Genomic DNA, 8,744 nt, shown 5'->3' on the forward strand with positions numbered 1-8,744 from the left:
AGATCATGGCAGATACTAGAATGGATTTGAAAGCGGGAAGCGACTTTGACAAGAAAATTCATGAACTCGACAAGATCAGAAACGATGGAAAATTGTTGAAGTCTTTACAGAAGCTGACAGACGACATCGCAAAGCTGACGATAAAGCATATACCTGAGTTTCCTAAAATAAAGTATACTGCTAAGTCTGCAACAGATAACGAAGTTAAACAGATGTTTGGTAACTACATAATCAGGTAATTCTACTAAAGATAACTGACCATTTTGTAGTCGTTATACATGTTTTAATATAATCATAGTATTTTTAAAAATGAGAAAAATATTTTTGCAAAATCACATAAGTGTTGTTTTTTTTTAAATATCAACTTATGTCTGGATATGATATGACAGACGAAGGAGAGATAATGCATGAAATACAAATATGTGTTCATTACAAATGTATTGTTCAATATTATGGATTCAACATGTGCTCCAGTAGATAAATACAGGGTATACGGAAGTGTACAGTTTAGGTTGTATTGATACATGTACATGCGTCAATCTCGACAATACGTAAACATATGTACCAATGCAAAAATACTTGCTTTGAAACAAGAACAGATATATCTATTTTTCTCGTTATATAAATATTTTATTCCAATTTCATGCATTTTATGCAAGATTATAACACAAATAAAGACAATAAAAGTATACCGCTTTACAGTAGTAATATATCTATTAAACTGATATAAATCCCAACAAAACTGAGGGAAACACAAATTTACCACAAGTGGAAAGCAACAGAACAACATTAACACTGTACTGCTACAAAAACTAACGCCAACATACAAAGAAAATGAATATGTGTTAACAACTGTTATACTTCTGATACTTGACAGAACATTTTGAAAAAAAGGTAAACAAAAATTTGTTTTTCTTTTATCAGTGAAATGCCTACACAACACACCATGAACAGAGAAATAGAAATGCCTTCACCCAAGAGGTAAGGAATATATTTGTATATTATACAGTTTTTTTAAATTTATGTATTTAACAATGTAATCTTGTCATCAAATGATTGAGTGAATTACACATTATCTTCTTGCATAGCTCATCATTTGACGTTGCTTGCAACGGTTATGATTAAGTTCTACCTGTGCGATTTTCAAACGCGAAATTTTACACCAGTACTGAAAACTTCCATCCTTTACGGGTAGACTTAACATAGATAAATAAAATCGTATGAGAAAAGCAAAATGAGGATGTTAAATTTAATGTATGCCTTTTTGTTTTTCTTCGTTACATTTGTTGTTTTATAGTGATTAAGATGATAACACAATGTTGACTGTTGTACCCCTTTTTTGACATTTTTACTCTTAAAAATAGATGGGGTGTCTAAATCAAATTCCATAGAATTTCTTAATGAGTTGCCAAAATGTAGTTTTTATCCTGCTTGTTTAAAAACATTTATAACAAGAATGGGTCACCGGACTAATTTTCACACTACAGGTTGTGCAAAATTGTCAAATTTTGTATAGATTCTGCAAAGAAACCCCAATTTTCGGTCATAAAACGAAAACTACACCATAGAATTTTGAGATAAATTATGAGAAGATAGCTCAAATATAATTTTTCCAGATAAAAAGAAGAAAAAATGGGGTCACCAGACTCGTTTTTTTGCTACATAATAAAATGGGTGAATTCCTAACACATTCTTTTGTAAAAGCAACACTATCTGAAGTATCTGCCCTTGCATTTGAGTTGGCTCCCCTTATATGGCAAAGTTGGAAAAAAAAATCAGACAAAAGTATTTGTGTTTTGGTAAAATACAACCATAAATATGATAAAACATGGTATTTTCCAAATCATAATGAAAAATCTTACACATGAATTACCTACTAATTTCGAAATTTGCACATTTTATAAAAAAATCTAGACCTTGTTTTCTGGTATGCCAAAATCCAAAATAGAGGAAGTTTTATCTACCTTAAGTAAGTTTGTTTTGTTCACGCATCGCTGAAACTACATCTTATTCTGTTTCTCGGTAGTTATGACTTTTAACAATGTATTGCCCAATGTTTTCAGTGATACAGCAAGTACGTTGTTACTCGAAAATATTAGGCAGTAAGATCAAACGGATAATATACGAATTACCGATAAAACCAAAATAGAAAAGACATTCATCTAAGTTATCTGGACTTTTGATGCACGTTGTACATAGTATAATCAGAAGTCATCATGTTTACAACAACATAACAAAGTCACACTGCTTTGTTAAGTGTAGTTTGTCCTTTTGTAAATAGCCTTTGTATGTCATATCTTTCCTTATAAGGAAATGTCCTCTTTGTGATAGTGTCACCACGTTTTAACATAAAAGTTTTTATTGATTCACAAAGTTATTCGCAATCGACTGTCTTAACGAGTTAAACCACTTCAGCATTCACATTCACAATCGACTGTTGCTGGAAGGGTAAACGATTTCAACAGTCACATTCAATATGTTCATAGTCGACTGAAGATTAAGAGGTTAACGAATCCAGTAGTCACTTTCACAAACTTATTTTGTTGACGGAGTATATGATCTTATCAGTCACATTCCCGAAATGCATATGGAACTAATACAAGGGGTTTCGATTGTATTGTACACTTGGGAACTATCAGTCATTACAAAATAATTGGAGTAATCGTATATATTTCTTCAACAAGTTGAAACGAGATTACACATATGCTGTTTTATGAATGGTTAAATTAAAATAGTTCGTCATTTCATTCAGTTGGTAAGTGTCTGTAGGAAAGACGGGGAAATAGAGGGAAAAGCGTAATGCAATCAGAAATAATTCTATAAGGATTGGAAAGATAAAATATATATGACCTCAAATTGAATATATTTTGGTTGATGTCATCTAATTTTGTTTAAAGGAACGACATACACCAATACGACCATTACAGCTAAATAAAAGTCGAACTTAATTATAAGTTCTTGTCAAACATTACGTATACTACGTAACGACAACAAATGGTGAACTGTGATACTCTTTGTGGGTAAACAGCTTCTGTTCTACACTGAACCATAGAAAACATCTCTGAAGTAAAGCAATATATCTTTCTAGTAAAACAAATGTTTCTCTGTCCAGATTTAAGTTGATTTATTTGTTTATAAATTATTATTTCAATTCATTCGAGATTGGCTAATTTGGTTTATGACTCTTGTATATATTTCAAATGCTTTTATGATATTTTTGCACTGTTTATGTGTGTATCAGTTAGTAATACCTTGTTGGATTTTAATATTATCTTAGAATAGAGTAAATTTTAAGTCAATCAATAGTATTGCTTATTATAGTGAATACAAACAGGATGTGATACCAAAGGAGCAAGGAAAATACCTGTTCAGATGTACCAGGTGTGGGTAAGTTCATTCTAATTGTTTCTATGGACATAACACAAAGTTGTACATCTATATCATTTAGCGTATCAAATGTATGATTTCAAAGTGTCAATGAAGTGCAAAATACATGAGTCTTTTATCTCGAAAAATGCAACTGGTGACATGTGTAATTGGAGTGCGCCACACAGATGTTTGGACTGTTTAAGAAATCAATAAGAAACATCGATGAACAAACCAATAAGAGTGATATAGAGCAGCGCTATATCTATTAACTTGTTAATAATTTACACAAATGTAATGAGCAACATAGGTTCGCCTTCGTCAGCAGTGATGTAAATGGAGGCATGATAATAATAATAGACGCCATATTTTGGTTCTCGTATTTAATCACTCATAGGGCGCATTTGGTGGTTTGATACTAAATCATTCACGGGTATTATGCATGATTTGCATGATTTGCATAATATGGAGAATATAAAAAAAGAAGATGTCAATGAGACAACTATCCACAAAAGACCAAAAAGAAATTCATTTTTAATCAGTTAAGATGTGTTGTAGAGCTCGCATGCATGTCAGTAACTGTCTTTGTTGATATACGCATCACTGCCATTTTGCATAGGTTTTTTTAGTTACCTTTTCTGACATAAGACTCTTTCAAACTGAGTCAAGTGCGCGAGGTTTGTTTAGACTTAAAACTATATTCAACACACCAATGGTTATAAAAATGTTCTGTTTCAAGTCAGGAATATTGAAATTGTATTCAAATAGTTGGGTTCTATGTATGTTGCATTGCCCTTTGTTTTCATTGCAGTTCAGTGTTTCTGTTGTTCCATTGTGACTTCTTATAATTAGTGTGGGACTCTTAGTTTTAGGTTTGTAACCGGGATTTGTTTTTTCTCAACATATTTATGACGTTGAAATGCGGAAAACTACTGATGTCGTTATTGGCACTGTCTTGATAACTGTGTGTTTGTTGTGTCGACATTGAACAGATGTTTGCACCTGTCCAAATGCAGGAGCCTCTTAGCCTTAGTTAGTCTTTTTAAATTTAATTTCAGTTAATGTATGTGTTTTGCAGTTTGGTTTGACATCAATGGAACTGAGTTAGTACAAATGTTTTGTTTAGAGGCCAGTTAACGCCAGCGCAGGATTATCTCGTTGTCTTTAAGATCCATAGGTTGTCTTACATGTTCTCTCCTTTTTGTCGGGTTGTTGTCTTTTTGACACATTTATATTTCCATTCTCAATTTTACTTTGTAGTCAATCTTAGAGTGAGACATATATGGTGTGATGACAATTGTCGAAAGTTCAAACAACACAATACTCATTTGTACAATATTGCAGTTTTGTTTGGATGAAATTTCCAGAGAAAAATTGAACAGCTTAACCAAAATCCTCAACACTGAACGACAAAGAATATTTTTACATTGAAAGTTATTACTAACTACTCGACATTTGCCTTTTTCGTTGAGTATGTTTCACATATTTAAAAACGCTGAAACGGCATAACGTAGATGACGTAAAGCTCTAAACGCAGCACAAATTTGTGAATTTAGACGATTTACGTTGGCATTAAATTTCAGACCCTCATATTTGCTGAGTCAATTATCACTTTTGAGACATTAATTATCTGATGTAGAAAGGTTTATGCCGCCAATGTTATTAAATAATGTAATATTCATCCATAACGACTTTACATGTTAATCTTACAATACAATTCAACAATAGGTGGTAAAATAAAGTAAACTTACCTAAATTTATAGAAACTATAAATATTGGTTCGGAAATTTTTTCTGGATAAACAGCAAATTATCTATCAGTATTTTTGTTTAGAATGTGTAACTGATACCATTGATCTGTTTCATCTTTCAGAAAGGAAAAGAGACGTAATTTGTAAGTATGATCTACGTCTTTTGTCAAAGACAAATATTCAAAGTTCGCAATTCGTCAAATTGTTCCAAAAATAAGCTTACAATAGATTGTGACTTGAGCAACACGACGATGGCTAGGTCTAAGTGTTCTTTGGTTTTTTTATCAAACGTGTTGTTTGGCTTTTTTTTTTGTAAATTTCTTTGCTATGGTGTATGTTTTTTTGGTTTTATGATTTTCGAATGCCCATTGTATTAGGTTTAAAACATATTTCGAGAAAGTAAACATTTAACGTCTATTATACTGTAATCGAAAACAAGTCCCATTTTAAGCCATTGTGTCTTTTATTTTGCTCACCCGTGCATATTGTTGTCAATTTATTCGAATCATATGATACTGTAATACGATTAATAGGTTCAGCTAGTTATAACACAAAGTTTAATCCATCATTTTCTACATTAGGGAATGCATGTACCAAAAACGGGGCGAAAGATACCAGAGTGACAGTCAAACTTATATATCCATAATAAACTGGGAACCACATGTCTTAGAAATATAAAAAAAACAGGAACAACAACAAAAAACAATCATTGTTTATACTATAGAGATACAAAGAAACACATATCAAACAAAACAATCATGTTGATGTACTAACGTTGTGAGATTAATTGCACATATATAAATACCAGGTTTTACAAATTAAAAATTCATGAAAAAAAGATTAAAGCATAATGTTGTCTCGTTGATAAAGACACCCTGCGACGTTTACTTTGTGTCCAGTTTATGTGAACTGTGGTAAAAAGTTTTTTCTATCTAGTTACCATATCGTAAATCAAATGTTGCTCGGACAAAACACTAAGTAAAAATATAGAAGTGTCATGTCGAATGTTTGTTCATTTGTCACATTCCTATTTATACAGCACGTAAACATTGCAGGGTTTACACCGCACACTCACCATGTTACTGCATTACTTGTTCAATTACATGTTTATTTATTAATTTTTTATAATTAATTATTTGATATTTTCAGATTGTAAGTGTCAAGTAGAAAACAGATAAGTATAGCGTATTATTGTATATGTTGGTTTGTTTGATTGTGTTGGTGTATACAGATATTTATATAAATTAGTTAGGTAGCTTTACAATTTAAAATAATCTCAATCACTATGAGAAAACATGAGAAAACAAATTAAACTCATAGTAATGACTTTACTATTGAATTATCTGACAGAACACTCGATATTCTCAAAATGTTGTACTTTTATTGCATTACTTTTTCAATTAAATCCAATGACGATTTTTTGTTTTTAACTGTATGATTTGCTGTTCAATAAATTGATTATTTTGACTGGTTTTTGTTCAGCGTGTAACTGTCAAGTAGCAATCAGAAAAGTATAATTATATATACTATAGTTCATTATATGAAGAGAGTAATACACATGTGTTAAGGTGTAATACCACCAAATCATGATACGCCACATCCGGTTGCATACGAAAGTAGGTCTAAAAAAATATTCCCTTGAATTTGACAGTTGTAGAAAATTAACCCTGCATTTCAATGCACTTAAATTTTTCTGAGTCATAAACATGTATGTTGGGTGTCTGAAAGCATCATTCTTTTTTTATTTGATGGTCTTATAAAATATTTTGGAAAGTTAAGGTTACATAGTTGCCAAAGCAGGTAACCAGTAAATAACCTGGTAAAAATCTGATTGTTTACTTCCGGTGCAGGTTACTTTCTTATATGCAATGAAATGTAGTGTGAAATTTTCACTGTAGCACTGGAAAGGATTAAACTTTGTTCATGCAAAGTATTTCTTTGGTTGAAATAAAGGTAAATTCTGTACATTTTTTTTAAAAGTACCAATTTAACAAAGACTAATAGGGAAAAATCAATGGTGGTATTACACCTATTTAGGGAAACTACATGTGCACTCGTGACCTTATTGTACTTTCATTTTTAAAAGTTATTAATAAACCAGTTCATACATTGTAAACATGGACTATTCGGAATGGATTGAGACACAGAAAGCACGTTTGAGGTAAAATTGCCTTGAAATGGGGGTTTACGGGTGTTTTCTAAGTCAAATGGGTGGACAGATAAAGCTGTATTTAGTTTACTGTGTTAAATTTTAAATAATACCCTAACAGTTTTGTTTATACAACATGTGAATTTTTTATTTCAGTGTTCACATGTTCTGAAGAGCATTCTGTTGAAAAATCTTATATGTGAATTGGTCTGCAGATGACACTTCAGCATTAAAGTAAGTATCAACTATCATCATGTTTTTTGTGTTTTTTTTTGGCCGCAAAAGTTTACAATTTGCCATTGTGCCATCTACATTTTGCACAGACAATAAATCATCTAAACACTTATTTGCCCTGGATTTATACACATCAGAATCCATTCTCACATACTTAAACTTTATAATTCTTACCAATTATTTTTTGTACCAGCATTCCAAGGGACATAACCCTTTTTAAAAACATTTTGAGGTATCTTTTATTACTCTTTCTCCCCATTTTCTAATGTAAAATACAAGAAAGTGGACACTTTGTGTAAATCTATTAGAAATATACTGTTATGAGAAAATAAAAAGACTTTGATACCAGTAACAATAAATGGTTGACTGAAAGGGAACCGTTATTTGTCACACTAGGCGAACAGACTAAAAACTCGAGTTACACATAAGGGCTTCTAGAAACTTCCGTGTAGACTGTTAACATTTATAGAGACAGTTCTTTCAGCTAGAACACTTTAATTATTGATTTAACATTACATTTATATCATTGTTGTGGGGAAATAATCACATTTATTTTATTTTTTAGACAAAAGATATCAAGTTTTGATGAAAAAGGAAGGAAGGAGGGAAAATGGACCAAAACAGACCAAAACAGACCTTCAAATGAACTCTAAAAGGTGCAATAAAATTGTTTATCATCTAAAAGTTGTCTTTTGTATTCTATTTAATTGTTTGAATGCATAGATCATGAGTTTTTGATCAGATATTAGTCAACACTGCGTTTTATAATGATACACTGAAATTTGGATTTGTCGAAGAAATTAGACTGAAATTGCCGTAGGATATGGCTTTACATTATAGTGATTTTCTCTGAAACTATAGATCTGACTGAGACAAAACTTGGCAGTTATGCTTGAAATAACTTGCAATTGGAGGGAAAAAAATTACATTAAGTTTATTTGACATTTAGGTGTTCTTTAGGATGTATTCTTCTGACTTTTCAGTCTCGTTGAAATCTCGTTCTTAAATTATTTCTAAAACATATGATAGAAGTGGAAAATATCAATGAATTTTTAAAATATTATAATCAAACATAACTCTGTGAAAAAATTTACCATGAACGGTTTTTGAATAATCCAGTTTTCAAATTTTACGACCATTCAAGTCAGTATTTTTAGTCAAAATCTTGAGAAAATGGGTGAGGGATACAAAAAATGATTTTACAAGAATAATATACATCCAATCTCATTTTGGTCTTTTCAAATT

At 31.2% G+C, this 8,744-nt stretch overlaps 1 long non-coding RNA gene across 1 annotated transcript; it reads left to right on the forward strand.

The window, feature by feature from the left end:
- The first annotated feature begins 7,162 nt into the window (after positions 1–7,162).
- On the forward strand, positions 7,163–8,177 carry LOC134719403 (uncharacterized). The gene is made up of 3 exons (XR_010107579.1): positions 7,163–7,277; positions 7,422–7,499; positions 8,065–8,177. It is a non-coding gene; the product is annotated as an uncharacterized LOC134719403 (long non-coding RNA).
- Positions 8,178–8,744: the final 567 nt, after the last annotated feature.

This window comes from Mytilus trossulus, chromosome 5 (assembly GCF_036588685.1).
Source record: "Mytilus trossulus isolate FHL-02 chromosome 5, PNRI_Mtr1.1.1.hap1, whole genome shotgun sequence".
NCBI lineage: Eukaryota > Metazoa > Mollusca > Bivalvia > Mytilida > Mytilidae > Mytilus > Mytilus trossulus.